Source organism: Saccoglossus kowalevskii, chromosome 6 (assembly GCF_978046115.1).
Source record: "Saccoglossus kowalevskii chromosome 6, keSacKowa6.1, whole genome shotgun sequence".
Taxonomy (NCBI): domain Eukaryota; kingdom Metazoa; phylum Hemichordata; class Enteropneusta; family Harrimaniidae; genus Saccoglossus; species Saccoglossus kowalevskii.
The window spans coordinates 31,910,949-31,934,852 of NC_140646.1; the positions used below are offsets into that span (position 1 = coordinate 31,910,949).

The following is a 23,904-nucleotide window of genomic DNA, read 5'->3' on the forward strand; positions in this document are numbered from 1 at the left end:
GAAGAATATAGTTTCCTTCAACTAATTTACAAGTGGGTTCAAGATGATCAAATGGTTTAGCTTTATGTTACTTTCAATTACGAATCAACACATCTCTAAAACGTTTCCCCCCCCCCCCTCATCAACTTGTTTTCAACCAGCATCAGAAAATGGAGATGCCGGGTTTCGAACCCGGGGCCTCATACATGCAAAGCATGCGCTCTACCACTGAGCTACATCCCCGAGATGAGTTACAAAATGAAAGGATTGAAAAAAAATTGAATCACTAAATAAAATCACTTCGATTTATTCAATGAACACAATGAACATTGAATCATGTTACATTTTCAATACATCTCCCCAAAAATGAACTTTCCGACATCGCTAATTAGACAAACTGTAATGAGCCTGGCATTGCTGGTGTAACGGTTAGCATGGTTGCCTTCCAAGCAGTCGATCCGGGTTCAACTCCCGGCCAATGCAGCAGCAGATTGTTTTGAGGCAATGAATGCGTGTCAATTTCTTGTCACTACCAAATATAAGCTATTGAGCAATAACTGAATTGAAGAATATAGTTTCCTTCAACTAATTTACAAGTGGGTTCAAGATGATCAAATGGTTTAGCTTTATGTTACTTTCAATTACGAATCAACACATCTCTAAAACGTTTCCCCCCCCCCCTCATCAACTTGTTTTCAACCAGCATCAGAAAATGGAGATGCCGGGTTTCGAACCCGGGGCCTCATACATGCAAAGCATGCGCTCTACCACTGAGCTACATCCCCGAGATGAGTTACAAAATGAAAGGATTGAAAAAAAATTGAATCACTAAATAAAATCACTTCGATTTATTCAATGAACACAATGAACATTGAATCATGTTACATTTTCAATACATCTCCCCAAAAATGAACTTTCCGACATCGCTAATTAGACAAACTGTAATGAGCCTGGCATTGGTGGTGTAACGGTTAGCATGGTTGCCTTCCAAGCAGTCGATCCGGGTTCAACTCCCGGCCAATGCAGCAGCAGATTGTTTTGAGGCAATGAATGCGTGTCAATTTCTTGTCACTACCAAATATAAGCTATTGAGCAATAACTGAATTGAAGAATATAGTTTCCTTCAACTAATTTACAAGTGGGTTCAAGATGATCAAATGGTTTAGCTTTATGTTACTTTCAATTACGAATCAACACATCTCTAAAACGTTTTCCCCCACTCATCAACTTGTTTTCAACCAGCATCAGAAAATGGAGATGCCGGGTTTCGAACCCGGGGCCTCATACATGCAAAGCATGCGCTCTACCACTGAGCTACATCCCCGAGATGAGTTACAAAATGAAAGGATTGAAAAAAAATTGAATCACTAAATAAAATCACTTCGATTTATTCAATGAACACAATGAACATTGAATCATGTTACATTTTCAATACATCTCCCCAAAAATGAACTTTCCGACATCGCTAATTAGACAAACTGTAATGAGCCTGGCATTGGTGGTGTAACGGTTAGCATGGTTGCCTTCCAAGCAGTCGATCCTGGTTCAACTCCCGGCCAATGCAGCAGCAGATTGTTTTGAGGCAATGAATGCGTGTCAATTTCTTGTCACTACCAAATATAAGCTATTGAGCAATAACTGAATTGAAGAATATAGTTTCCTTCAACTAATTTACAAGTGGGTTCAAGATGATCAAATGGTTTAGCTTTATGTTACTTTCAATTACGAATCAACACATCTCTAAAGCGTTTTTCCCCCCTCATCAACTTGTTTTCAACCAGCATCAGAAAATGGAGATGCCGGGTTTCGAACCCGGGACCTCATACATGCAAAGCATGCGCTCTACCACTGAGCTACATCCCCGAGATGAAAGGATTGAAAAAAAATTGAATCACTAAATAAAATCACTTCGATTTATTCAATGAACACAATGAACATTGAATCATGTTACATTTTCAATACATCTCCCCAAAAATGAACTTTCCGACATCGCTAATTAGACAAACTGTAATGAGCCTGGCATTGGTGGTGTAACGGTTAGCATGGTTGCCTTCCAAGCAGTCGATCCGGGTTCAACTCCCGGCCAATGCAGCAGCAGATTGTTTTGAGGCAATGAATGCGTGTCAATTTCTTGTCACTACCAAATATAAGCTATTGAGCAATAACTGAATTGAAGAATATAGTTTCCTTCAACTAATTTACAAGTGGGTTCAAGATGATCAAATGGTTTAGCTTTATGTTACTTTCAATTACGAATCAACACATCTCTAAAACGTTTCCCCCCTCATCAACTTGTTTTCAACCAGCATCAGAAAATGGAGATGCCGGGTTTCGAACCCGGGGCCTCATACATGCAAAGCATGCGCTCTACCACTGAGCTACATCCCCGAGATGAGTTACAAAATGAAAGGATTGAAAAAAAATTGAATCACTAAATAAAATCACTTCGATTTATTCAATGAACACAATGAACATTGAATCATGTTACATTTTCAATACATCTCCCCAAAAAATGAACTTTCCGATATCGCTAATTAGACAAACTGTAATGAGCCTGGCATTGGTGGTGTAACGGTTAGCATGGTTGCCTTCCAAGCAGTCGATCCGGGTTCAACTACCGGCCAATGCAGCAGCAGATTATTTTGAGGCAATGAATGCGTGTCAATTTCTTGTCACTACCAAATATAAGCTATTGAGCAATAACTGAATTGAAGAATATAGTTTCCTTCAACTAATTTACAAGTGGCTTCAAGATGATCAAATGGTTTAGCTTTATGTTACTTTCAATTACGAATCAACACATCTCTAAAACGTTTTTCCCCCTTCATCAACTTGTTTTCAACCAGCATCAGAAAATGGAGATGCCGGGTTTCGAACCCGTGGCCTCATACATGCAAAGCATGCGCTCTACCACTGAGCTACATCCCCGAGATGAGTTACAAATTAAAAGGATTGAAAAAAAATTGAATCACTAAATAAAATCACTTCGATTTATTCAATGAACACAATGAACATTGAATCATGTTACATTTTCAATACATCTCCCCAAAAATGAACTTTCCGACATCGCTAATTAGACAAACTGTAATGAGCCTGGCATTGGTGGTGTAACGGTTAGCATGGTTGCCTTCCAAGCAGTCGATCCGGGTTCAACTCCCGGCCAATGCAGCAGCAGATTGTTTTGAGGCAATGAATGCGTGTCAATTTCTTGTCACTACCAAATATAAGCTATTGAGCAATAACTGAATTGAAGAATATAGTTTCCTTCAACTAATTTACAAGTGGGTTCAAGATGATCAAATGGTTTAGCTTTATGTTACTTTCAATTACGAATCAACACATCTCTAAAACGTTTTCCCCCCCTCATCAACTTGTTTTCAACCAGCATCAGAAAATGGAGATGCCGGGTTTCGAACCCGGGGCCTCATACATGCAAAGCATGCGCTCTACCACTGAGCTACATCCCCGAGATGAGTTACAAAATGAAAGGATTGAAAAAAAATTGAATCACTAAATAAAATCACTTCGATTTATTCAATGAACACAATGAACATTGAATCATGTTACATTTTCAATACATCTCCCCAAAAAAGAACTTTCCGACATCGCTAATTAGACAAACTGTAATGAGCCTGGCATTGGTGGTGTAACGGTTAGCATGGTTGCCTTCCAAGCAGTCGATCCGGGTTCAACTCCCGGCCAATGCAGCAGCAGATTGTTTTGAGGCAATGAATGCGTGTCAATTTCTTGTCACTACCAAATATAAGCTATTGAGCAATAACTGAATTGAAGAATATATTTTCCTTCAACTAATTTACAAGTGGGTTCAAGATGATCAAATGGTTTAGCTTTATGTTACTTTCAATTACGAATCAACACATCTCTAAAACGTTTTTCCGCCCTCATCAACTTGTTTTCAACCAGCATCAGAAAATGGAGATGCCGGGTTTCGAACCCGGGGCCTCATACATGCAAAGCATGCGCTCTACCACTGAGCTACATCCCCGAGATGAGTTACAAAATGAAAGGATTGAAAAAAAATTGAATCACTAAATAAAATCACTTCGATTTATTCAATGAACACAATGAACATTGAATCATGTTACATTTTCAATACATCTCCCCAAAAATAAACTTTCCGACATCGCTAATTAGACAAACTGTAATGAGCCTGGCATTGGTGGTGTAACGGTTAGCATGGTTGCCTTCCAAGCAGTCGATCCGGGTTCAACTCCCGGCCAATGCAGCAGCAGATTGTTTGGAGGCAATGAATGCGTGTCAATTTCTTGTCACTACCAAATATAAGCTATTGAGCAATAACTGAATTGAAGAATATAGTTTCCTTCAACTAATTTACAAGTGGGTTCAAGATGATCAAATGGTTTAGCTTTATGTTACTTTCAATTACGAATCAACACATCTCTAAAACGTTTTTCCCCCCTCATCAACTTGTTTTCAACCAGCATCAGAAAATGGAGATGCCGGGTTTCGAAACCTGGGCCTCATACATGCAAAGCATGCGCTCTACCACTGAGCTACATCCCCGAGATGAGTTACAAAATGGAAGGATTGAAAAAAAATTGAATCACTAAATAAAATCACTTCGATTTATTCAATGAACACAATGAACATTGAATCATGTTACATTTTCAATACATCTCCCCAAAAATGAACTTTCCGACATCGCTAATTAGACAAACTGTAATGAGCCTGGCATTGGTGGTGTAACGGTTAGCATGGTTGCCTTCCAAGCAGTCGATCCGGGTTCAACTCCCGGCCAATGCAGCAGCAGATTGTTTTGAGGCAATGAATGCGTGTCAATTTCTTGTCACTACCAAATATAAGCTATTGAGCAATAACTGAATTGAAGAATATATTTTCCTTCAACTAATTTACAAGTGGGTTCAAGATGATCAAATGGTTTAGCTTTATGTTACTTTCAATTACGAATCAACACATCTCTAAAACGTTTTTCCCCCCTCATCAACTTGTTTTCAACCAGCATCAGAAAATGGAGATGCCGGGTTTCGAACCCGGGGCCTCATACATGCAAAGCATGCGCTCTACCACTGAGCTACATCCCCGAGATGAGTTACAAAATGAAAGGATTGAAAAAAAATTGAATCACTAAATAAAATCACTTCGATTTATTCAATGAACACAATGAACATTGAATCATGTTACATTTTCAATACATCTCCCCAAAAATGAACTTTCCGACATCGCTAATTAGACAAACTGTAATGAGCCTGGCATTGGTGGTGTAACGGTTAGCATGGTTGCCTTCCAAGCAGTCGATCCGGGTTCAACTCCCGGCCAATGCAGCAGCAGATTGTTTTGAGGCAATGAATGCGTGTCAATTTCTTGTCACTACCAAATATAAGCTATTGAGCAATAACTGAATTGAAGAATATAGTTTCCTTCAACTAATTTACAAGTGGGTTCAAGATGATCAAATGGTTTAGCTTTATGTTACTTTCAATTACGAATCAACACATCTCTAAAACGTTTCCCCCCCCCCTCATCAACTTGTTTTCAACCAGCATCAGAAAATGGAGATGCCGGGTTTCGAACCTGGGGCCTCATACATGCAAAGCATGCGCTCTACCACTGAGCTACATCCCCGAGATGAGTTACAAAATGAAAGGATTGAAAAAAAATTGAATCACTAAATAAAATCACTTCGATTTATTCAATGAACACAATGAACATTGAATCATGTTACATTTTCAATACATCTCCCCAAAAATGAACTTTCCGACATCGCTAATTAGACAAACTGTAATGAGCCTGGCATTGGTGGTGTAACGGTTAGCATGGTTGCCTTCCAAGCAGCCGATCCGGGTTCAACTCCCGGCCAATGCAGCAGCAGATTGTTTTGAGGCAATGAATGCGTGTCAATTTCTTGTCACTACCAAATATAAGCTATTGAGCAATAACTGAATTGAAGAATATAGTTTCCTTCAACTAATTTACAAGTGGGTTCAAGATGATCAAATGGTTTAGCTTTATGTTACTTTCAATTACGAATCAACACATCTCTAAAACGTTTTCCCCCACTCATCAACTTGTTTTCAACCAGCATCAGAAAATGGAGATGCCGGGTTTCGAACCCGGGGCCTCATACATGCAAAGCATGCGCTCTACCACTGAGCTACATCCCCGAGATGAGTTACAAAATGAAAGGATTGAAAAAAAATTGAATCACTAAATAAAATCACTTCGATTTATTCAATGAACACAATGAACATTGAATCATGTTACATTTTCAATACATCTCCCCAAAAATGAACTTTCCGACATCGCTAATTAGACAAACTGTAATGAGCCTGGCATTGGTGGTGTAACGGTTAGCATGGTTGCCTTCCAAGCAGTCGATCTTGGTTCAACTCCCGGCCAATGCAGCAGCAGATTGTTTTGAGGCAATGAATGCGTGTCAATTTCTTGTCACTACCAAATATAAGCTATTGAGCAATAACTGAATTGAAGAATATAGTTTCCTTCAACTAATTTACAAGTGGGTTCAAGATGATCAAATGGTTTAGCTTTATGTTACTTTCAATTACGAATCAACACATCTCTAAAGCGTTTTTCCCCCCTCATCAACTTGTTTTCAACCAGCATCAGAAAATGGAGATGCCGGATTTCGAACCCGGGGCCTCATACATGCAAAGCATGCGCTCTACCACTGAGCTACATCCCCGAGATGAGTTACAAACTGAAAGGATTGAAAAAAAATTGAATCACTAAATAAAATCACTTCGATTTATTCAATGAACACAATGAACATTGAATCATGTTACATTTTCAATACATCTCCCCAAAAATGAACTTTCCGACATCGCTAATTAGACAAACTGTAATGAGCCTGGCATTGGTGGTGTAACGGTTAGCATGGTTGCCTTCCAAGCAGTCGATCCGGGTTCAACTCCCGGCCAATGCAGCAGCAGATTGTTTTGAGGCAATGAATGCGTGTCAATTTCTTGTCACTACCAAATATAAGCTATTGAGCAATAACTGAATTGAAGAATATAGTTTCCTTCAACTAATTTACAAGTGGGTTCAAGATGATCAAATGGTTTAGCTTTATGTTACTTTCAATTACGAATCAACACATCTCTAAAACGTTTTTCCCCCCTCATCAACTTGTTTTCAACCAGCATCAGAAAATGGAGATGCCGGGTTTCGAACCCGGGGCCTCATACATGCAAAGCATGCGCTCTACCACTGAGCTACATCCCCGAGATGAGTTACAAAATGAAAGGATTGAAAAAAAATTGAATCACTAAATAAAATCACTTCGATTTATTCAATGAACACAATGAACATTGAATCATGTTACATTTTCAATACATCTCCCCAAAAAATGAACTTTCCGATATCGCTAATTAGACAAACTGTAATGAGCCTGGAATTGGTGGTGTAACCGTTAGCATGGTTGCCTTCCAAGCAGTCGATCCGGGTTCAACTACCGGCCAATGCAGCAGCAGATTGTTTTGAGGCAATGAATGCGTGTCAATTTCTTGTCACTACCATATAAGCTATTGAGCAATAACTGAATTGAAGAATATAGTTTCCTTCAACTAATTTACAAGTGGCTTCAAGATGATCAAATGGTTTAGCTTTATGTTACTTTCAATTACGAATCAACACATCTCTAAAACGTTTTTCCCCCTTCATCAACTTGTTTTCAACCAGCATCAGAAAATGGAGATGCCGGGTTTCGAACCCGTGGCATCATACATGCAAAGCATGCGCTCTACCACTGAGCTACATCCCCGAGATGAGTTACAAAATAAAAGGATTGAAAAAAAATTGAATCACTAAATAAAATCACTTCGATTTATTCAATGAACACAATGAACATTGAATCATGTTACATTTTCAATACATCTCCCCAAAAATGAACTTTCCGACATCGCTAATTAGACAAACTGTAATGAGCCTGGCATTGGTGGTGTAACGGTTAGCATGGTTGCCTTCCAAGCAGTCGATCCGGGTTCAACTCCCGGCCAATGCAGCAGCAGATTGTTTTGAGGCAATGAATGCGTGTCAATTTCTTGTCACTACCAAATATAAGCTATTGAGCAATAACTGAATTGAAGAATATAGTTTCCTTCAACTAATTTACAAGTGGGTTCAAGATGATCAAATGGTTTATGTTACTTTCAATTACGAATCAACACATCTCTAAAACGTTTTCCCCCCTCATCAACTTGTTTTCAACCAGCATCAGAAAATGGAGATGCCGGGTTTCGAACTCGGGGCCTCATACATGCAAAGCATGCGCTCTACCACTGAGCTACATCCCCGAGATGAGTTACAAAATGAAAGGATTGAAAAAAAATTGACTCACTAAATAAAATCACTTCGATTTATTCAATGAACACAATGAACATTGAATCATGTTACATTTTCAATACATCTCCCCAAAAATGAACTTTCCGACATCGCTAATTAGACAAACTGTAATGAGCCTGGCATTGGTGGTGTAACGGTTAGCATGGTTGCCTTCCAAGCAGTCGATCCGGGTTCAACTCCCGGCCAATGCAGCAGCAGATTGTTTTGAGGCAATGAATGCGTGTCAATTTCTTGTCACTACCAAATATAAGCTATTGAGCAATAACTGAATTGAAGAATATAGTTTCCTTCAACTAATTTACAAGTGGGTTCAAGATGATCAAATGGTTTAGCTTTATGTTACTTTCAATTACGAATCAACACATCTCTAAAACGTTTCCCCCCCCCCAACTTGTTTTCAACCAGCATCAGATAATGGAGATGCCGGGTTTCGAACCCGGGGCCTCATACATGCAAAGCATGCGCTCTACCACTGAGCTACATCCCCGAGATGAGTTACAAAATGAAAGGATTGAAAAAAAATTGAATCACTAAATAAAATCACTTCGATTTATTCAATGAACACAATGAACATTGAATCATGTTACATTTTCAATACATCTCCCCAAAAATGAACTTTCCGACATCGCTAATTAGACAAACTGTAATGAGCCTGGCATTGGTGGTGTAACGGTTAGCATGGTTGCCTTCCAAGCAGCCGATCCGGGTTCAACTCCCGGCCAATGCAGCAGCAGATTGTTTTGAGGCAATGAATGCGTGTCAATTTCTTGTCACTACCAAATATAAGCTATTGAGCAATAACTGAATTGAAGAATATAGTTTCCTTCAACTAATTTACAAGTGGGTTCAAGATGATCAAATGGTTTAGCTTTATGTTACTTTCAATTACGAATCAACACATCTCTAAAACGTTTTCCCCCACTCATCAACTTGTTTTCAACCAGCATCAGAAAATGGAGATGCCGGGTTTCGAACCCGGGGCCTCATACATGCAAAGCATGCGCTCTACCACTGAGCTACATCCCCGAGATGAGTTACAAAATGAAAGGATTGAAAAAAAATTGAATCACTAAATAAAATCACTTCGATTTATTCAATGAACACAATGAACATTGAATCATGTTACATTTTCAATACATCTCCCCAAAAATGAACTTTCCGACATCGCTAATTAGACAAACTGTAATGAGCCTGGCATTGGTGGTGTAACGGTTAGCATGGTTGCCTTCCAAGCAGTCGATCCGGGTTCAACTCCCGGCCAATGCAGCAGCAGATTGTTTTGAGGCAATGAATGCGTGTCAATTTCTTGTCACTACCAAATATAAGCTATTGAGCAATAACTGAATTGAAGAATATAGTTTCCTTCAACTAATTTACAAGTGGGTTCAAGATGATCAAATGGTTTAGCTTTATGTTACTTTCAATTACGAATCAACACATCTCTAAAATGTTTTTCCCCCCTCATCAACTTGTTTTCAACCAGCATCAGAAAATGGAGATGCCGGGTTTCGAACCCGGGGCCTCATACATGCAAAGCATGCGCTCTACCACTGAGCTACATCCCCGAGATGAGTTACAAAATGAAAGGATTGAAAAAAAATTGAATCACTAAATAAAATCACTTCGATTTATTCAATGAACACAATGAACATTGAATCATGTTACATTTTCAATACATCTCCCCAAAAAATGAACTTTCCGATATCGCTAATTAGACAAACTGTAATGAGCCTGGCATTGGTGGTGTAACGGTTAGCATGGTTGCCTTCCAAGCAGTCGATCCGGGTTCAACTACCGGCCAATGCAGCAGCAGATTGTTTTGAGGCAATGAATGCGTGTCAATTTCTTGTCACTACCAAATATAAGCTATTGAGCAATAACTGAATTGAAGAATATAGTTTCCTTCAACTAATTTACAAGTGGGTTCAAGATGATCAAATGGTTTATGTTACTTTCAATTACGAATCAACACATCTCTAAAACGTTTTTCCCCCCTCATCAACTTGTTTTCAACCAGCATCAGAAAATGGAGATGCCGGGTTTCGAACTCGGGGCCTCATACATGCAAAGCATGCGCTCTACCACTGAGCTACATCCCCGAGATGAGTTACAAAATGAAAGGATTGAAAAAAAATTGACTCACTAAATAAAATCACTTCGATTTATTCAATGAACACAATGAACATTGAATCATGTTACATTTTCAATACATCTCCCCAAAAATGAACTTTCCGACATCGCTAATTAGACAAACTGTAATGAGCCTGGCATTGGTGGTGTAACGGTTAGCATGGTTGCCTTCCAAGCAGTCGATCCGGGTTCAACTCCCGGCCAATGCAGCAGCAGATTGTTTTGAGGCAATGAATGCGTGTCAATTTCTTGTCACTACCAAATATAAGCTATTGAGCAATAACTGAATTGAAGAATATAGTTTCCTTCAACTAATTTACAAGTGGGTTCAAGATGATCAAATGGTTTAGCTTTATGTTACTTTCAATTACGAATCAACACATCTCTAAAACGTTTCCCCCCCCCCCCCCCCAACTTGTTTTCAACCAGCATCAGATAATGGAGATGCCGGGTTTCGAACCCGGGGCCTCATACATGCAAAGCATGCGCTCTACCACTGAGCTACATCCCCGAGATGAGTTACAAAATGAAAGGATTGAAAAAAAATTGAATCACTAAATAAAATCACTTCGATTTATTCAATGAACACAATGAACATTGAATCATGTTACATTTTCAATACATCTCCCCAAAAATGAACTTTCCGACATCGCTAATTAGACAAACTGTAATGAGCCTGGCATTGGTGGTGTAACGGTTAGCATGGTTGCCTTCCAAGCAGCCGATCCGGGTTCAACTCCCGGCCAATGCAGCAGCAGATTGTTTTGAGGCAATGAATGCGTGTCAATTTCTTGTCACTACCAAATATAAGCTATTGAGCAATAACTGAATTGAAGAATATAGTTTCCTTCAACTAATTTACAAGTGGGTTCAAGATGATCAAATGGTTTAGCTTTATGTTACTTTCAATTACGAATCAACACATCTCTAAAACGTTTTCCCCCACTCATCAACTTGTTTTCAACCAGCATCAGAAAATGGAGATGCCGGGTTTCGAACCCGGGGCCTCATACATGCAAAGCATGCGCTCTACCACTGAGCTACATCCCCGAGATGAGTTACAAAATGAAAGGATTGAAAAAAAATTGAATCACTAAATAAAATCACTTCGATTTATTCAATGAACACAATGAACATTGAATCATGTTACATTTTCAATACATCTCCCCAAAAATGAACTTTCCGACATCGCTAATTAGACAAACTGTAATGAGCCTGGCATTGGTGGTGTAACGGTTAGCATGGTTGCCTTCCAAGCAGTCGATCCGGGTTCAACTCCCGGCCAATGCAGCAGCAGATTGTTTTGAGGCAATGAATGCGTGTCAATTTCTTGTCACTACCAAATATAAGCTATTGAGCAATAACTGAATTGAAGAATATAGTTTCATTCAACTAATTTACAAGTGGGTTCAAGATGATCAAATGGTTTAGCTTTATGTTACTTTCAATTACGAATCAACACATCTCTAAAATGTTTTTCCCCCCTCATCAACTTGTTTTCAACCAGCATCAGAAAATGGAGATGCCGGGTTTCGAACCCGGGGCCTCATACATGCAAAGCATGCGCTCTACCACTGAGCTACATCCCCGAGATGAGTTACAAAATGAAAGGATTGAAAAAAAATTGAATCACTAAATAAAATCACTTCGATTTATTCAATGAACACAATGAACATTGAATCATGTTACATTTTCAATACATCTCCCCAAAAAATGAACTTTCCGATATCGCTAATTAGACAAACTGTAATGAGCCTGGCATTGGTGGTGTAACGGTTAGCATGGTTGCCTTCCAAGCAGTCGATCCGGGTTCAACTACCGGCCAATGCAGCAGCAGATTGTTTTGAGGCAATGAATGCGTGTCAATTTCTTGTCACTACCAAATATAAGCTATTGAGCAATAACTGAATTGAAGAATATAGTTTCCTTCAACTAATTTACAAGTGGCTTCAAGATGATCAAATGGTTTAGCTTTATGTTACTTTCAATTACGAATCAACACATCTCTAAAACGTTTTTCCCCCTTCATCAACTTGTTTTCAACCAGCATCAGAAAATGGAGATGCCGGGTTTCGAACCCGTGGCCTCATACATGCAAAGCATGCGCTCTACCACTGAGCTACATCCCCGAGATGAGTTACAAAATAAAAGGATTGAAAAAAAATTGAATCACTAAATAAAATCACTTCGATTTATTCAATGAACACAATGAACATTGAATCATGTTACATTTTCAATACATCTCCCCAAAAATGAACTTTCCGACATCGCTAATTAGACAAACTGTAATGAGCCTGGCATTGGTGGTGTAACGGTTAGCATGGTTGCCTTCCAAGCAGTCGATCCGGGTTCAACTCCCGGCCAATGCAGCAGCAGATTGTTTTGAGGCAATGAATGCGTGTCAATTTCTTGTCACTACCAAATATAAGCTATTGAGCAATAACTGAATTGAAGAATATAGTTTCCTTCAACTAATTTACAAGTGGGTTCAAGATGATCAAATGGTTTATGTTACTTTCAATTACGAATCAACACATCTCTAAAACGTTTTTCCCCCCTCATCAACTTGTTTTCAACCAGCATCAGAAAATGGAGATGCCGGGTTTCGAACTCGGGGCCTCATACATGCAAAGCATGCGCTCTACCACTGAGCTACATCCCCGAGATGAGTTACAAAATGAAAGGATTGAAAAAAAATTGAATCACTATATAAAATCACTTCGATTTATTCAATGAACACAATGAACATTGAATCATGTTACATTTTCAATACATCTCCCCAAAAATGAACTTTCCGACTTCGCTAATTAGACAAACTGTAATGAGCCTGGCATTGGTGGTGTAACGGTTAGCATGGTTGCCTTCCAAGCAGTCGATCCGGGTTCAACTCCCGGCCAATGCAGCAGCAGATTGTTTTGAGGCAATGAATGCGTGTCAATTTCTTGTCACTACCAAATATAAGCTATTGAGCAATAACTGAATTGAAGAATATAGTTTCCTTCAACTAATTTACAAGTGGGTTCAAGATGATCAAATGGTTTAGCTTTATGTTACTTTCAATTACGAATCAACACATCTCTAAAGCGTTTTTCCCCCCTCATCAACTTGTTTTCAACCAGCATCAGAAAATGGAGATGCCGGGTTTCGAACCCGGGGCCTCATACATGCAAAGCATGCGCTCTACCACTGAGCTACATCCCCGAGATGAGTTACAAAATGAAAGGATTGAAAAAAAATTGAATCACTATATAAAATCACTTCGATTTATTCAATGAACACAATGAACATTGAATCATGTTACATTTTCAATACATCTCCCCAAAAATGAACTTTCCGACTTCGCTAATTAGACAAACTGTAATGAGCCTGGCATTGGTGGTGTAACGGTTAGCATGGTTGCCTTCCAAGCAGTCGATCCGGGTTCAACTCCCGGCCAATGCAGCAGCAGATTGTTTTGAGGCAATGAATGCGTGTCAATTTCTTGTCACTACCAAATATAAGCTATTGAGCAATAACTGAATTGAAGAATATAGTCTCCTTCAACTAATTTACAAGTGGGTTCAAGATGATCAAATGGTTTAGCTTTATGTTACTTTCAATTACGAATCAACACATCTCTAAAACGTTTTTCCCCCCTCATCAACTTGTTTTCAACCAGCATCAGAAAATGGAGATGCCGGGTTTCGAACCCGGGGCCTCATACATGCAAAGCATGCGCTCTACCACTGAGCTACATCCCCGAGATGAGTTACAAAATGAAAGGATTGACAAAAAATTGAATCACTAAATAAAATCACTTCGATTTATTCAATGAACACAATGAACATTGAATCATGTTACATTTTCAATACATCTCCCCAAAAATGAACTTTCCGACATCGCTAATTAGACAAACTGTAATGAGCCTGGTATTGATGGTGTAACGGTTAGCATGGTTGCCTTCCAAGCAGTCGATCCGGGTTCAACTCCCGGCCAATGCAGCAGCAGATTGTTTTGAGGCAATGAATGCGTGTCAATTTCTTGTCACTACCAAATATAAGCTATTGAGCAATAACTGAATTGAAGAATATAGTTTCCTTCAACTAATTTACAAGTGGGTTCAAGATGATCAAATGGTTTAGCTTTATGTTACTTTCAATTACGAATCAACACATCTCTAAACACAATGAACATTGAATCATGTTACATTTTCAATACATCTCCCCAAAAATGAACTTTCCGACATCGCTAATTAGACAAACTGTAATGAGCCTGGCATTGGTGGTGTAACGGTTAGCATGGTTGCCTTCCAAGCTGTCGATCCGGCTTCAACTCCCGGCCAATGCAGCAGCAGATTGTTTTGAGGTAATGAATGCGTGTCAATTTCTTGTTACTACCAAATATAAGCTATTGAGCAATAACTGAATTGAAGAATATAGTTTCCTTCAACTAATATACAAGTGGGTTCAAGATGATCAAATGGTTTAGCTTTATGTTACTTTCAATTACGAATCAACACATCTCTAAAACGTTTTTCCCCCCTCATCAACTTGTTTTCAACCAGCATCAGAAAATGGAGATGCCGGGTTTCGAACCCGGGGCCTCATACATGCAAAGCATGCGCTCTACCACTGAGCTACATCCCCGAGATGAGTTACAAAATGAAAGGATTGAAAAAAAATTGAATCACTAAATAAAATCACTTCGATTTATTCAATGAACACAATGAACATTGAATCATGTTACATTTTCAATACATCTCCCCAAAAATGAACTTTCCGACATCGCTAATTAGACAAACTGTAATGAGCCTGGCATTGGTGGTGTAACGGTTAGCATGGTTGCCTTCCAAGCAGTCGATCCGGGTTCAACTCCCGGCCAATGCAGCAGCAGATTGTTTTGAGGCAATGAATGCGTGTCAATTTCTTGTCACTACCAAATATAAGCTATTGAGCAATAACTGAATTGAAGAATATAGTTTCCTTCAACTAATTTACAAGTGGGTTCAAGATGATCAAATGGTTTAGCTTTATGTTACTTTCAATTACGAATCAACACATCTCTAAAACGTTTTTCCCCCCTCATCAACTTGTTTTCAACCAGCATCAGAAAATGGAGATGCCGGGTTTCGAACCCGGGGCCTCATACATGCAAAGCATGCGCTCTACCACTGAGCTACATCCCCGAGATGAGTTACAAAATGAAAGGATTGAAAAAAAATTGAATCACTAAATAAAATCACTTCGATTTATTCAATGAACACAATGAACATTGAATCATGTTACATTTTCAATACATCTCCCCAAAAATGAACTTTCCGACATCGCTAATTAGACAAACTGTAATGAGCCTGGCATTGGTGGTGTAACGGTTAGCATGGTTGCCTTCCAAGCAGTCGATCCGGGTTCAACTCCCGGCCAATGCAGCAGCAGATTGTTTTGAGGCAATGAATGCGTGTCAATTTCTTGTCACTACCAAATATAAGCTATTGAGCAATAACTGAATTGAAGAATATAGTTTCCTTCAACTAATTTACAAGTGGGTTCAAGATGATCAAATGGTTTAGCTTTATGTTACTTTCAATTACGAATCAACACATCTCTAAAACGTTTTTCCCCCCTCATCAACTTGTTTTCAACCAGCATCAGAAAATGGAGATGCCGGGTTTCGAACCCGGGGCCTCATACATGCAAAGCATGCGCTCTACCACTGAGCTACATCCCCGAGATGAGTTACAAAATGAAAGGATTGAAAAAAAATTGAATCACTAAATAAAATCACTTCGATTTATTCAATGAACACAATGAACATTGAATCATGTTACATTTTCAATACATCTCCCCAAAAATAAACTTTCCGACATCGCTAATTAGACAAACTGTAATGAGCCTGGCATTGGTGGTGTAACGGTTAGCATGGTTGCCTTCCAAGCAGTCGATCCGGGTTCAACTCCCGGCCAATGCAGCAGCAGATTGTTTTGAGGCAATGAATGCGTGTCAATTTCTTGTCACTACCAAATATAAGCTATTGAGCAATAACTGAATTGAAGAATATATTTTCCTTCAACTAATTTACAAGTGGGTTCAAGATGATCAAATGGTTTAGCTTTATGTTACTTTCAATTACGAATCAACACATCTCTAAAACGTTTTTTCCCCCTCATCAACTTGTTTTCAACCAGCATCAGAAAATGGAGATGCCGGGTTTCGAACCCGGGGCCTCATACATGCAAAGCATGCGCTCTACCACTGAGCTACATCCCCGAGATGAGTTACAAAATGGAAGGATTGAAAAAAAATTGAATCACTAAATAAAATCACTTCGATTTATTCAATGAACACAATGAACATTGAATCATGTTACATTTTCAATACATCTCCCCAAAAATGAACTTTCCGACATCGCTAATTAGACAAACTGTAATGAGCCTGGCATTGGTGGTGTAACGGTTAGCATGGTTGCCTTCCAAGCAGTCGATCCGGGTTCAACTCCCGGCCAATGCAGCAGCAGATTGTTTTGAGGCAATGAATGCGTGTCAATTTCTTGTCACTACCAAATATAAGCTATTGAGCAATAACTGAATTGAAGAATATAGTTTCCTTCAACTAATTTACAAGTGGGTTCAAGATGATCAAATGGTTTAGCTTTATGTTACTTTCAATTACGAATCAACACATCTCTAAAACGTTTTTCCCCCCTCATCAACTTGTTTTCAACCAGCATCAGAAAATGGAGATGCCGGGTTTCGAACCCAGGTCCTCATACATGCAAAGCATGCGCTCTACCACTGAGCTACATCCCCGAGATGAGTTACAAAATGAAAGGATTGAAAAAAAATTGAATCACTAAATAAAATCACTTCGATTTATTCAATGAACACAATGAACATTGAATCATGTTACATTTTCAATACATCTCCCCAAAAATGAACTTTCCGACATCGCTAATTAGACAAACTGTAATGAGCCTGGCATTGGTGGTGTAACGGTTAGCATGGTTGCCTTCCAAGCAGTTGATCCGGGTTCAACTCCCGGCCAATGCAGCAGCAGATTGTTTTGAGGCAATGAATGCGTGTCAATTTCTTGTCACTACCAAATATAAGCTATTGAGCAATAACTGAATTGAAGAATATAGTTTCCTTCAACTAATTTACAAGTGGGTTCAAGATGATCAAATGGTTTAGCTTTATGTTACTTTCAATTACGAATCAACACATCTCTAAAACGTTTTTCCCCCCTCATCAACTTGTTTTCAACCAGCATCAGAAAATGGAGATGCCGGGTTTCGAACCCGGGGCCTCATACATGCAAAGCATGCGCTCTACCACTGAGCTACATCCCCGAGATGAGTTACAAAATGAAAGGATTGAAAAAAAATTGAATCACTAAATAAAATCACTTCGATTTATTCAATGAACACAATGAACATTGAATCATGTTACATTTTCAATACATCTCCCCAAAAATAAACTTTCCGACATCGCTAATTAGACAAACTGTAATGAGCCTGGCATTGGTGGTGTAACGGTTAGCATGGTTGCCTTCCAAGCAGTCGATCCGGGTTCAACTCCCGGCCAATGCAGCAGCAGATTGTTTTGAGGCAATGAATGCGTGTCAATTTCTTGTCACTACCAAATATAAGCTATTGAGCAATAACTGAATTGAAGAATATATTTTCCTTCAACTAATTTACAAGTGGGTTCAAGATGATCAAATGGTTTAGCTTTATGTTACTTTCAATTACGAATCAACACATCTCTAAAACGTTTTTTCCCCCTCATCAACTTGTTTTCAACCAGCATCAGAAAATGGAGATGCCGGGTTTCGAACCCGGGGCCTCATACATGCAAAGCATGCGCTCTACCACTGAGCTACATCCCCGAGATGAGTTACAAAATGGAAGGATTGAAAAAAAATTGAATCACTAAATAAAATCACTTCGATTTATTCAATGAACACAATGAACATTGAATCATGTTACATTTTCAATACATCTCCCCAAAAATGAACTTTCCGACATCGCTAATTAGACAAACTGTAATGAGCCTGGCATTGGTGGTGTAACGGTTAGCATGGTTGCCTTCCAAGCAGTCGATCCGGGTTCAACTCCCGGCCAATGCAGCAGCAGATTGTTTTGAGGCAATGAATGCGTGTCAATTTCTTGTCACTACCAAATATAAGCTATTGAGCAATAACTGAATTGAAGAATATAGTTTCCTTCAACTAATTTACAAGTGGGTTCAAGATGATCAAATGGTTTAGCTTTATGTTACTTTCAATTACGAATCAACACATCTCTAAAACGTTTTTCCCCCCTCATCAACTTGTTTTCAACCAGCATCAGAAAATGGAGATGCCGGGTTTCGAACCCAGGTCCTCATACATGCAAAGCATGCGCTCTACCACTGAGCTACATCCCCGAGATGAGTTACAAAATGAAAGGATTGAAAAAAAATTGAATCACTAAATAAAATCACTTCGATTTATTCAATGAACACAATGAACATTGAATCATGTTACATTTTCAATACATCTCCCAAAAATGAACTTTCCGACATCGCTAATTAGACAAACTGTAATGAGCCTGGCATTGGTGGTGTAACGGTTAGCATGGTTGCCTTCCAAGCAGTCGATCCGGGTTCAACTCCCGGCCAATGCAGCAGCAGATTGTTTTGAGGCAATGAATGCGTGTCAATTTCTTGTCACTACCAAATATAAGCTATTGAGCAATAACTGAATTGAAGAATATAGTTTCCTTCAACTAATTTACAAGTGGGTTCAAGATGATCAAATGGTTTAGCTTTATGTTACTTTCAATTACGAATCAACACATCTCTAAAACGTTTTTCCCCCCTCATCAACTTGTTTTCAACCAGCATCAGAAAATGGAGATGCCGGGTTTCGAACCCGGGGCCTCATACATGCAAAGCATGCGCTCTACCACTGAGCTACATCCCCGAGATGAGTTACAAAATGAAAGGATTGAAAAAAAATTGAATCACTAAATAAAATCACTTCGATTTATTCAATGAACACAATGAACATTGAATCATGTTACATTTTCAATACATCTCCCCAAAAATGAACTTTCCGACATCGCTAATTAGACAAACTGTAATGAGCCTGGCATTGGTGGTGTAACGGTTAGCATGGTTGCCTTCCAAGCTGTCGATCCGGCTTCAACTCCCGGCCAATGCAGCAGCAGATTGTTTTGAGGTAATGAATGCGTGTCAATTTCTTGTCACTACCAAATATAAGCTATTGAGCAATAACTGAATTGAAGAATATAGTTTCCTTCAACTAATATACAAGTGGGTTCAAGATGATCAAATGGTTTAGCTTTATGTTACTTTCAATTACGAATCAACACATCTCTAAAACGTTTTTCCCCCCTCATCAACTTGTTTTCAACCAGCATCAGAAAATGGAGATGCCGGGTTTCGAACCCGGGGCCTCATACATGCAAAGCATGCGCTCTACCACTGAGCTACATCCCCGAGATGAGTTACAAAATGAAAGGATTGAAAAAAAATTGAATCACTAAATAAAATCACTTCGATTTATTCAATGAACACAATGAACATTGAATCATGTTACATTTTCAATACATCTCCCCAAAAATGAACTTTCCGACATCGCTAATTAGACAAACTGTAATGAGCCTGGCATTGGTGGTGTAACGGTTAGCATGGTTGCCTTCCAAGCAGTCGATCCGGGTTCAACTCCCGGCCAATGCAGCAGCAGATTGTTTTGAGGCAATGAATGCGTGTCAATTTCTTGTCACTACCAAATATAAGCTATTGAGCAATAACTGAATTGAAGAATATAGTTTCCTTCAACTAATTTACAAGTGGGTTCAAGATGATCAAATGGTTTAGCTTTATGTTACTTTCAATTACGAATCAACACATCTCTAAAACGTTTTTCCCCCCTCATCAACTTGTTTTCAACCAGCATCAGAAAATGGAGATGCCGGGTTTCGAACCCGGGGCCTCATACATGCAAAGCATGCGCTCTACCACTGAGCTACATCCCCGAGATGAGTTACAAAATGAAAGGATTGAAAAAAAATTGAATCACTAAATAAAATCACTTCGATTTATTCAATGAACACAATGAACATTGAATCATGTTACATTTTCAATACATCTCCCCAAAAATGAACTTTCCGACATCGCTAATTAGACAAACTGTAATGAGCCTGGCATTGGTGGTGTAACGGTTAGCATGGTTGCCTTCCAAGCTGTCGATCCGGCTTCAACTCCCGGCCAATGCAGCAGCAGATTGTTTTGAGGTAATGAATGCGTGTCAATTTCTTGTCACTACCAAATATAAGCTATTGAGCAATAACTGAATTGAAGAATATAGTTTCCTTCAACTAATATACAAGTGGGTTCAAGATGATCAAATGGTTTAGCTTTATGTTACTTTCAATTACGAATCAACACATCTCTAAAACGTTTTTCCCCCCTCATCAACTTGTTTTCAACCAGCATCAGAAAATGGAGATGCCGGGTTTCGAACCCGGGGCCTCATACATGCAAAGCATGCGCTCTACCACTGAGCTACATCCCCGAGATGAGTTACAAAATGAAAGGATTGAAAAAAAATTGAATCACTAAATAAAATCACTTCGATTTATTCAATGAACACAATGAACATTGAATCATGTTACATTTTCAATACATCTCCCCAAAAATGAACTTTCCGACATCGCTAATTAGACAAACTGTAATGAGCCTGGCATTGGTGGTGTAACGGTTAGCATGGTTGCCTTCCAAGCAGTCGATCCGGGTTCAACTCCCGGCCAATGCAGCAGCAGATTGTTTTGAGGCAATGAATGCGTGTCAATTTCTTGTCACTACCAAATATAAGCTATTGAGCAATAACTGAATTGAAGAATATAGTTTCCTTCAACTAATTTACAAGTGGGTTCAAGATGATCAAATGGTTTAGCTATATGTTACTTTCAATTACGAATCAACACATCTCTAAAACGTTTTTCCCCCCTCATCAACTTGTTTTCAACCAGCATCAGAAAATGGAGATGCCGGGTTTCGAACCCGGGGCCTCATACATGCAAAGCATGCGCTCTACCACTGAGCTACATCCCCGAGATGAGTTACAAAATGAAAGGATTGAAAAAAAATTGAATCACTAAATAAAATCACTTCGATTTATTCAATGAACACAATGAACATTGAATCATGTTACATTTTCAATACATCTCCCCAAAAATGAACTTTCCGACATCGCTAATTAGACAAACTGTAATGAGCCTGGCATTGGTGGTGTAACGGTTAGCATGGTTGCCTTCCAAGCAGTCGATCCGGGTTCAACTCCCGGCCAATGCAGCAGCAGATTGTTTTGAGGCAATGAATGCGTGTCAATTTCTTGTCACTACCAAATATAAGCTATTGAGCAATAACTGAATTGAAGAATATATTTTCCTTCAACTAATTTACAAGTGGGTTCAAGATGATCAAATGGTTTAGCTTTATGTTACTTTCAATTACGAATCAACACATCTCTAAAACGTTTTTTCCCCCTCATCAACTTGTTTTCAACCAGCATCAGAAAATGGAGATGCCGGGTTTCGAACCCGGGGCCTCATACATGCAAAGCATGCGCTCTACCACTGAGCTACATCCCCGAGATGAGTTACAAAATGAAAGGATTGAAAAAAAATTGAATCACTAAATAAAATCACTTCGATTTATTCAATGAACACAATGAACATTGAATCATGTTACATTTTCAATACATCTCCCCAAAAATGAACTTTCCGACATCGCTAATTAGACAAACTGTAATGAGCCTGGCTTTGGTGGTGTAACGGTTAGCATGGTTGCCTTCCAAGCAGTCGATCCGGGTTCAACTCCCGGCCAATGCAGCAGCAGATTGTTTTGAGGCAATGAATGCGTGTCAATTTCTTGTCACTACCAAATATAAGCTATTGAGCAATAACTGAATTGAAGAATATAGTTTCCTTCAACTAATTTACAAGTGGGTTCAAGATGATCAAATGGTTTAGCTTTATGTTACTTTCAATTACGAATCAACACATCTCTAAAACGTTTTTCCCCCCTCATCAACTTGTTTTCAACCAGCATCAGAAAATGGAGATGCCGGGTTTCGAACCCGGGGCCTCATACATGCAAAGCATGCGCTCTACCACTGAGCTACATCCCCGAGATGAGTTACAAAATGAAAGGATTGAAAAAAAATTGAATCACTATATAAAATCACTTCGATTTATTCAATGAACACAATGAACATTGAATCATGTTACATTTTCAATACATCTCCCCAAAAATGAACTTTCCGACTTCGCTAATTAGACAAACTGTAATGAGCCTGGCATTGGTGGTGTAACGGTTAGCATGGTTGCCTTCCAAGCAGTCGATCCGGGTTCAACTCCCGGCCAATGCAGCAGCAGATTGTTTTGAGGCAATGAATGCGTGTCAATTTCTTGTCACTACCAAATATAAGCTATTGAGCAATAACTGAATTGAAGAATATAGTCTCCTTCAACTAATTTACAAGTGGGTTCAAGATGATCAAATGGTTTAGCTTTATGTTACTTTCAATTACGAATCAACACATCTCTAAACACAATGAACATTGAATCATGTTACATTTTCAATACATCTCCCCAAAAATGAACTTTCCGACATCGCTAATTAGACAAACTGTAATGAGCCTGGCATTGGTGGTGTAACGGTTAGCATGGTTGCCTTCCAAGCTGTCGATCCGGCTTCAACTCCCGGCCAATGCAGCAGCAGATTGTTTTGAGGTAATGAATGCGTGTCAATTTCTTGTTACTACCAAATATAAGCTATTGAGCAATAACTGAATTGAAGAATATAGTTTCCTTCAACTAATATACAAGTGGGTTCAAGATGATCAAATGGTTTAGCTTTATGTTACTTTCAATTACGAATCAACACATCTCTAAAACGTTTTTCCCCCCTCATCAACTTGTTTTCAACCAGCATCAGAAAATGGAGATGCCGGGTTTCGAACCCGGGGCCTCATACATGCAAAGCATGCGCTCTACCACTGAGCTACATCCCCGAGATGAGTTACAAAATGAAAGGATTGAAAAAAAATTGAATCACTAAATAAAATCACTTCGATTTATTCAATGAACACAATGAACATTGAATCATGTTACATTTTCAATACATCTCCCCAAAAATGAACTTTCCGACATCGCTAATTAGACAAACTGTAATGAGCCTGGCATTGGTGGTGTAACGGTTAGCATGGTTGCCTTCCAAGCAGTCGATCCGGGTTCAACTCCCGGCCAATGCAGCAGCAGATTGTTTTGAGGCAATGAATGCGTGTCAATTTCTTGTCACTACCAAATATAAGCTATTGAGCAATAACTGAATTGAAGAATATAGTTTCCTTCAACTAATTTACAAGTGGGTTCAAGATGATCAAATGGTTT

The 23,904-nt window shown here is 39.0% G+C and overlaps 63 non-coding genes across 63 annotated transcripts; 29 read left to right on the forward strand and 34 right to left on the reverse strand.

The window, feature by feature from the left end:
• Positions 1-150: 150 nt before the first annotated feature.
• On the reverse strand, positions 151-222 carry TRNAA-UGC (transfer RNA alanine (anticodon UGC)). The gene has a single exon. It is a non-coding gene; the product is annotated as a tRNA-Ala (tRNA).
• Positions 223-692: 470 nt separating this feature from the next.
• TRNAA-UGC (transfer RNA alanine (anticodon UGC)) lies at positions 693-764 on the reverse strand. Its single transcript has one exon. It is a non-coding gene; the product is annotated as a tRNA-Ala (tRNA).
• Positions 765-932: 168 nt separating this feature from the next.
• Positions 933-1,004, forward strand: TRNAG-UCC (transfer RNA glycine (anticodon UCC)). The gene has a single exon. It is a non-coding gene; the product is annotated as a tRNA-Gly (tRNA).
• A 227-nt stretch (positions 1,005-1,231) lies between these two features.
• Positions 1,232-1,303, reverse strand: TRNAA-UGC (transfer RNA alanine (anticodon UGC)). Its single transcript has one exon. It is a non-coding gene; the product is annotated as a tRNA-Ala (tRNA).
• A 467-nt stretch (positions 1,304-1,770) lies between these two features.
• Positions 1,771-1,842, reverse strand: TRNAA-UGC (transfer RNA alanine (anticodon UGC)). Its single transcript has one exon. It is a non-coding gene; the product is annotated as a tRNA-Ala (tRNA).
• Positions 1,843-1,998: 156 nt separating this feature from the next.
• TRNAG-UCC (transfer RNA glycine (anticodon UCC)) lies at positions 1,999-2,070 on the forward strand. The gene has a single exon. It is a non-coding gene; the product is annotated as a tRNA-Gly (tRNA).
• Positions 2,071-2,295: 225 nt separating this feature from the next.
• Positions 2,296-2,367, reverse strand: TRNAA-UGC (transfer RNA alanine (anticodon UGC)). The gene has a single exon. It is a non-coding gene; the product is annotated as a tRNA-Ala (tRNA).
• A 708-nt stretch (positions 2,368-3,075) lies between these two features.
• On the forward strand, positions 3,076-3,147 carry TRNAG-UCC (transfer RNA glycine (anticodon UCC)). Its single transcript has one exon. It is a non-coding gene; the product is annotated as a tRNA-Gly (tRNA).
• A 227-nt stretch (positions 3,148-3,374) lies between these two features.
• On the reverse strand, positions 3,375-3,446 carry TRNAA-UGC (transfer RNA alanine (anticodon UGC)). The gene has a single exon. It is a non-coding gene; the product is annotated as a tRNA-Ala (tRNA).
• A 168-nt stretch (positions 3,447-3,614) lies between these two features.
• TRNAG-UCC (transfer RNA glycine (anticodon UCC)) lies at positions 3,615-3,686 on the forward strand. The gene has a single exon. It is a non-coding gene; the product is annotated as a tRNA-Gly (tRNA).
• Positions 3,687-3,913: 227 nt separating this feature from the next.
• TRNAA-UGC (transfer RNA alanine (anticodon UGC)) lies at positions 3,914-3,985 on the reverse strand. Its single transcript has one exon. It is a non-coding gene; the product is annotated as a tRNA-Ala (tRNA).
• A 168-nt stretch (positions 3,986-4,153) lies between these two features.
• On the forward strand, positions 4,154-4,225 carry TRNAG-UCC (transfer RNA glycine (anticodon UCC)). Its single transcript has one exon. It is a non-coding gene; the product is annotated as a tRNA-Gly (tRNA).
• A 467-nt stretch (positions 4,226-4,692) lies between these two features.
• TRNAG-UCC (transfer RNA glycine (anticodon UCC)) lies at positions 4,693-4,764 on the forward strand. Its single transcript has one exon. It is a non-coding gene; the product is annotated as a tRNA-Gly (tRNA).
• Positions 4,765-4,991: 227 nt separating this feature from the next.
• On the reverse strand, positions 4,992-5,063 carry TRNAA-UGC (transfer RNA alanine (anticodon UGC)). The gene has a single exon. It is a non-coding gene; the product is annotated as a tRNA-Ala (tRNA).
• Positions 5,064-5,231: 168 nt separating this feature from the next.
• TRNAG-UCC (transfer RNA glycine (anticodon UCC)) lies at positions 5,232-5,303 on the forward strand. Its single transcript has one exon. It is a non-coding gene; the product is annotated as a tRNA-Gly (tRNA).
• Positions 5,304-6,071: 768 nt separating this feature from the next.
• Positions 6,072-6,143, reverse strand: TRNAA-UGC (transfer RNA alanine (anticodon UGC)). Its single transcript has one exon. It is a non-coding gene; the product is annotated as a tRNA-Ala (tRNA).
• Positions 6,144-6,850: 707 nt separating this feature from the next.
• TRNAG-UCC (transfer RNA glycine (anticodon UCC)) lies at positions 6,851-6,922 on the forward strand. Its single transcript has one exon. It is a non-coding gene; the product is annotated as a tRNA-Gly (tRNA).
• A 227-nt stretch (positions 6,923-7,149) lies between these two features.
• On the reverse strand, positions 7,150-7,221 carry TRNAA-UGC (transfer RNA alanine (anticodon UGC)). The gene has a single exon. It is a non-coding gene; the product is annotated as a tRNA-Ala (tRNA).
• Positions 7,222-7,927: 706 nt separating this feature from the next.
• Positions 7,928-7,999, forward strand: TRNAG-UCC (transfer RNA glycine (anticodon UCC)). The gene has a single exon. It is a non-coding gene; the product is annotated as a tRNA-Gly (tRNA).
• Positions 8,000-8,459: 460 nt separating this feature from the next.
• Positions 8,460-8,531, forward strand: TRNAG-UCC (transfer RNA glycine (anticodon UCC)). The gene has a single exon. It is a non-coding gene; the product is annotated as a tRNA-Gly (tRNA).
• A 224-nt stretch (positions 8,532-8,755) lies between these two features.
• On the reverse strand, positions 8,756-8,827 carry TRNAA-UGC (transfer RNA alanine (anticodon UGC)). The gene has a single exon. It is a non-coding gene; the product is annotated as a tRNA-Ala (tRNA).
• Positions 8,828-9,294: 467 nt separating this feature from the next.
• On the reverse strand, positions 9,295-9,366 carry TRNAA-UGC (transfer RNA alanine (anticodon UGC)). The gene has a single exon. It is a non-coding gene; the product is annotated as a tRNA-Ala (tRNA).
• A 168-nt stretch (positions 9,367-9,534) lies between these two features.
• On the forward strand, positions 9,535-9,606 carry TRNAG-UCC (transfer RNA glycine (anticodon UCC)). Its single transcript has one exon. It is a non-coding gene; the product is annotated as a tRNA-Gly (tRNA).
• A 227-nt stretch (positions 9,607-9,833) lies between these two features.
• Positions 9,834-9,905, reverse strand: TRNAA-UGC (transfer RNA alanine (anticodon UGC)). Its single transcript has one exon. It is a non-coding gene; the product is annotated as a tRNA-Ala (tRNA).
• Positions 9,906-10,607: 702 nt separating this feature from the next.
• TRNAG-UCC (transfer RNA glycine (anticodon UCC)) lies at positions 10,608-10,679 on the forward strand. Its single transcript has one exon. It is a non-coding gene; the product is annotated as a tRNA-Gly (tRNA).
• A 230-nt stretch (positions 10,680-10,909) lies between these two features.
• On the reverse strand, positions 10,910-10,981 carry TRNAA-UGC (transfer RNA alanine (anticodon UGC)). The gene has a single exon. It is a non-coding gene; the product is annotated as a tRNA-Ala (tRNA).
• A 467-nt stretch (positions 10,982-11,448) lies between these two features.
• TRNAA-UGC (transfer RNA alanine (anticodon UGC)) lies at positions 11,449-11,520 on the reverse strand. The gene has a single exon. It is a non-coding gene; the product is annotated as a tRNA-Ala (tRNA).
• Positions 11,521-11,688: 168 nt separating this feature from the next.
• On the forward strand, positions 11,689-11,760 carry TRNAG-UCC (transfer RNA glycine (anticodon UCC)). The gene has a single exon. It is a non-coding gene; the product is annotated as a tRNA-Gly (tRNA).
• A 227-nt stretch (positions 11,761-11,987) lies between these two features.
• TRNAA-UGC (transfer RNA alanine (anticodon UGC)) lies at positions 11,988-12,059 on the reverse strand. The gene has a single exon. It is a non-coding gene; the product is annotated as a tRNA-Ala (tRNA).
• A 708-nt stretch (positions 12,060-12,767) lies between these two features.
• On the forward strand, positions 12,768-12,839 carry TRNAG-UCC (transfer RNA glycine (anticodon UCC)). Its single transcript has one exon. It is a non-coding gene; the product is annotated as a tRNA-Gly (tRNA).
• Positions 12,840-13,300: 461 nt separating this feature from the next.
• TRNAG-UCC (transfer RNA glycine (anticodon UCC)) lies at positions 13,301-13,372 on the forward strand. The gene has a single exon. It is a non-coding gene; the product is annotated as a tRNA-Gly (tRNA).
• A 227-nt stretch (positions 13,373-13,599) lies between these two features.
• TRNAA-UGC (transfer RNA alanine (anticodon UGC)) lies at positions 13,600-13,671 on the reverse strand. Its single transcript has one exon. It is a non-coding gene; the product is annotated as a tRNA-Ala (tRNA).
• A 168-nt stretch (positions 13,672-13,839) lies between these two features.
• TRNAG-UCC (transfer RNA glycine (anticodon UCC)) lies at positions 13,840-13,911 on the forward strand. Its single transcript has one exon. It is a non-coding gene; the product is annotated as a tRNA-Gly (tRNA).
• A 227-nt stretch (positions 13,912-14,138) lies between these two features.
• On the reverse strand, positions 14,139-14,210 carry TRNAA-UGC (transfer RNA alanine (anticodon UGC)). The gene has a single exon. It is a non-coding gene; the product is annotated as a tRNA-Ala (tRNA).
• An 813-nt stretch (positions 14,211-15,023) lies between these two features.
• On the reverse strand, positions 15,024-15,095 carry TRNAA-UGC (transfer RNA alanine (anticodon UGC)). Its single transcript has one exon. It is a non-coding gene; the product is annotated as a tRNA-Ala (tRNA).
• A 168-nt stretch (positions 15,096-15,263) lies between these two features.
• Positions 15,264-15,335, forward strand: TRNAG-UCC (transfer RNA glycine (anticodon UCC)). Its single transcript has one exon. It is a non-coding gene; the product is annotated as a tRNA-Gly (tRNA).
• Positions 15,336-15,562: 227 nt separating this feature from the next.
• TRNAA-UGC (transfer RNA alanine (anticodon UGC)) lies at positions 15,563-15,634 on the reverse strand. The gene has a single exon. It is a non-coding gene; the product is annotated as a tRNA-Ala (tRNA).
• A 168-nt stretch (positions 15,635-15,802) lies between these two features.
• On the forward strand, positions 15,803-15,874 carry TRNAG-UCC (transfer RNA glycine (anticodon UCC)). The gene has a single exon. It is a non-coding gene; the product is annotated as a tRNA-Gly (tRNA).
• Positions 15,875-16,101: 227 nt separating this feature from the next.
• Positions 16,102-16,173, reverse strand: TRNAA-UGC (transfer RNA alanine (anticodon UGC)). The gene has a single exon. It is a non-coding gene; the product is annotated as a tRNA-Ala (tRNA).
• Positions 16,174-16,341: 168 nt separating this feature from the next.
• TRNAG-UCC (transfer RNA glycine (anticodon UCC)) lies at positions 16,342-16,413 on the forward strand. Its single transcript has one exon. It is a non-coding gene; the product is annotated as a tRNA-Gly (tRNA).
• Positions 16,414-16,640: 227 nt separating this feature from the next.
• TRNAA-UGC (transfer RNA alanine (anticodon UGC)) lies at positions 16,641-16,712 on the reverse strand. The gene has a single exon. It is a non-coding gene; the product is annotated as a tRNA-Ala (tRNA).
• A 168-nt stretch (positions 16,713-16,880) lies between these two features.
• Positions 16,881-16,952, forward strand: TRNAG-UCC (transfer RNA glycine (anticodon UCC)). Its single transcript has one exon. It is a non-coding gene; the product is annotated as a tRNA-Gly (tRNA).
• Positions 16,953-17,179: 227 nt separating this feature from the next.
• On the reverse strand, positions 17,180-17,251 carry TRNAA-UGC (transfer RNA alanine (anticodon UGC)). Its single transcript has one exon. It is a non-coding gene; the product is annotated as a tRNA-Ala (tRNA).
• Positions 17,252-17,419: 168 nt separating this feature from the next.
• Positions 17,420-17,491, forward strand: TRNAG-UCC (transfer RNA glycine (anticodon UCC)). Its single transcript has one exon. It is a non-coding gene; the product is annotated as a tRNA-Gly (tRNA).
• Positions 17,492-17,718: 227 nt separating this feature from the next.
• Positions 17,719-17,790, reverse strand: TRNAA-UGC (transfer RNA alanine (anticodon UGC)). The gene has a single exon. It is a non-coding gene; the product is annotated as a tRNA-Ala (tRNA).
• Positions 17,791-17,958: 168 nt separating this feature from the next.
• On the forward strand, positions 17,959-18,030 carry TRNAG-UCC (transfer RNA glycine (anticodon UCC)). Its single transcript has one exon. It is a non-coding gene; the product is annotated as a tRNA-Gly (tRNA).
• A 227-nt stretch (positions 18,031-18,257) lies between these two features.
• Positions 18,258-18,329, reverse strand: TRNAA-UGC (transfer RNA alanine (anticodon UGC)). Its single transcript has one exon. It is a non-coding gene; the product is annotated as a tRNA-Ala (tRNA).
• A 168-nt stretch (positions 18,330-18,497) lies between these two features.
• On the forward strand, positions 18,498-18,569 carry TRNAG-UCC (transfer RNA glycine (anticodon UCC)). The gene has a single exon. It is a non-coding gene; the product is annotated as a tRNA-Gly (tRNA).
• A 227-nt stretch (positions 18,570-18,796) lies between these two features.
• On the reverse strand, positions 18,797-18,868 carry TRNAA-UGC (transfer RNA alanine (anticodon UGC)). The gene has a single exon. It is a non-coding gene; the product is annotated as a tRNA-Ala (tRNA).
• A 167-nt stretch (positions 18,869-19,035) lies between these two features.
• TRNAG-UCC (transfer RNA glycine (anticodon UCC)) lies at positions 19,036-19,107 on the forward strand. The gene has a single exon. It is a non-coding gene; the product is annotated as a tRNA-Gly (tRNA).
• Positions 19,108-19,334: 227 nt separating this feature from the next.
• TRNAA-UGC (transfer RNA alanine (anticodon UGC)) lies at positions 19,335-19,406 on the reverse strand. Its single transcript has one exon. It is a non-coding gene; the product is annotated as a tRNA-Ala (tRNA).
• A 467-nt stretch (positions 19,407-19,873) lies between these two features.
• On the reverse strand, positions 19,874-19,945 carry TRNAA-UGC (transfer RNA alanine (anticodon UGC)). Its single transcript has one exon. It is a non-coding gene; the product is annotated as a tRNA-Ala (tRNA).
• Positions 19,946-20,113: 168 nt separating this feature from the next.
• Positions 20,114-20,185, forward strand: TRNAG-UCC (transfer RNA glycine (anticodon UCC)). Its single transcript has one exon. It is a non-coding gene; the product is annotated as a tRNA-Gly (tRNA).
• Positions 20,186-20,412: 227 nt separating this feature from the next.
• TRNAA-UGC (transfer RNA alanine (anticodon UGC)) lies at positions 20,413-20,484 on the reverse strand. Its single transcript has one exon. It is a non-coding gene; the product is annotated as a tRNA-Ala (tRNA).
• Positions 20,485-20,951: 467 nt separating this feature from the next.
• Positions 20,952-21,023, reverse strand: TRNAA-UGC (transfer RNA alanine (anticodon UGC)). The gene has a single exon. It is a non-coding gene; the product is annotated as a tRNA-Ala (tRNA).
• A 168-nt stretch (positions 21,024-21,191) lies between these two features.
• On the forward strand, positions 21,192-21,263 carry TRNAG-UCC (transfer RNA glycine (anticodon UCC)). Its single transcript has one exon. It is a non-coding gene; the product is annotated as a tRNA-Gly (tRNA).
• A 227-nt stretch (positions 21,264-21,490) lies between these two features.
• TRNAA-UGC (transfer RNA alanine (anticodon UGC)) lies at positions 21,491-21,562 on the reverse strand. The gene has a single exon. It is a non-coding gene; the product is annotated as a tRNA-Ala (tRNA).
• Positions 21,563-21,730: 168 nt separating this feature from the next.
• Positions 21,731-21,802, forward strand: TRNAG-UCC (transfer RNA glycine (anticodon UCC)). The gene has a single exon. It is a non-coding gene; the product is annotated as a tRNA-Gly (tRNA).
• A 227-nt stretch (positions 21,803-22,029) lies between these two features.
• On the reverse strand, positions 22,030-22,101 carry TRNAA-UGC (transfer RNA alanine (anticodon UGC)). Its single transcript has one exon. It is a non-coding gene; the product is annotated as a tRNA-Ala (tRNA).
• Positions 22,102-22,568: 467 nt separating this feature from the next.
• On the reverse strand, positions 22,569-22,640 carry TRNAA-UGC (transfer RNA alanine (anticodon UGC)). Its single transcript has one exon. It is a non-coding gene; the product is annotated as a tRNA-Ala (tRNA).
• Positions 22,641-22,808: 168 nt separating this feature from the next.
• TRNAG-UCC (transfer RNA glycine (anticodon UCC)) lies at positions 22,809-22,880 on the forward strand. Its single transcript has one exon. It is a non-coding gene; the product is annotated as a tRNA-Gly (tRNA).
• A 573-nt stretch (positions 22,881-23,453) lies between these two features.
• Positions 23,454-23,525, reverse strand: TRNAA-UGC (transfer RNA alanine (anticodon UGC)). Its single transcript has one exon. It is a non-coding gene; the product is annotated as a tRNA-Ala (tRNA).
• Positions 23,526-23,693: 168 nt separating this feature from the next.
• TRNAG-UCC (transfer RNA glycine (anticodon UCC)) lies at positions 23,694-23,765 on the forward strand. The gene has a single exon. It is a non-coding gene; the product is annotated as a tRNA-Gly (tRNA).
• Positions 23,766-23,904: the final 139 nt, after the last annotated feature.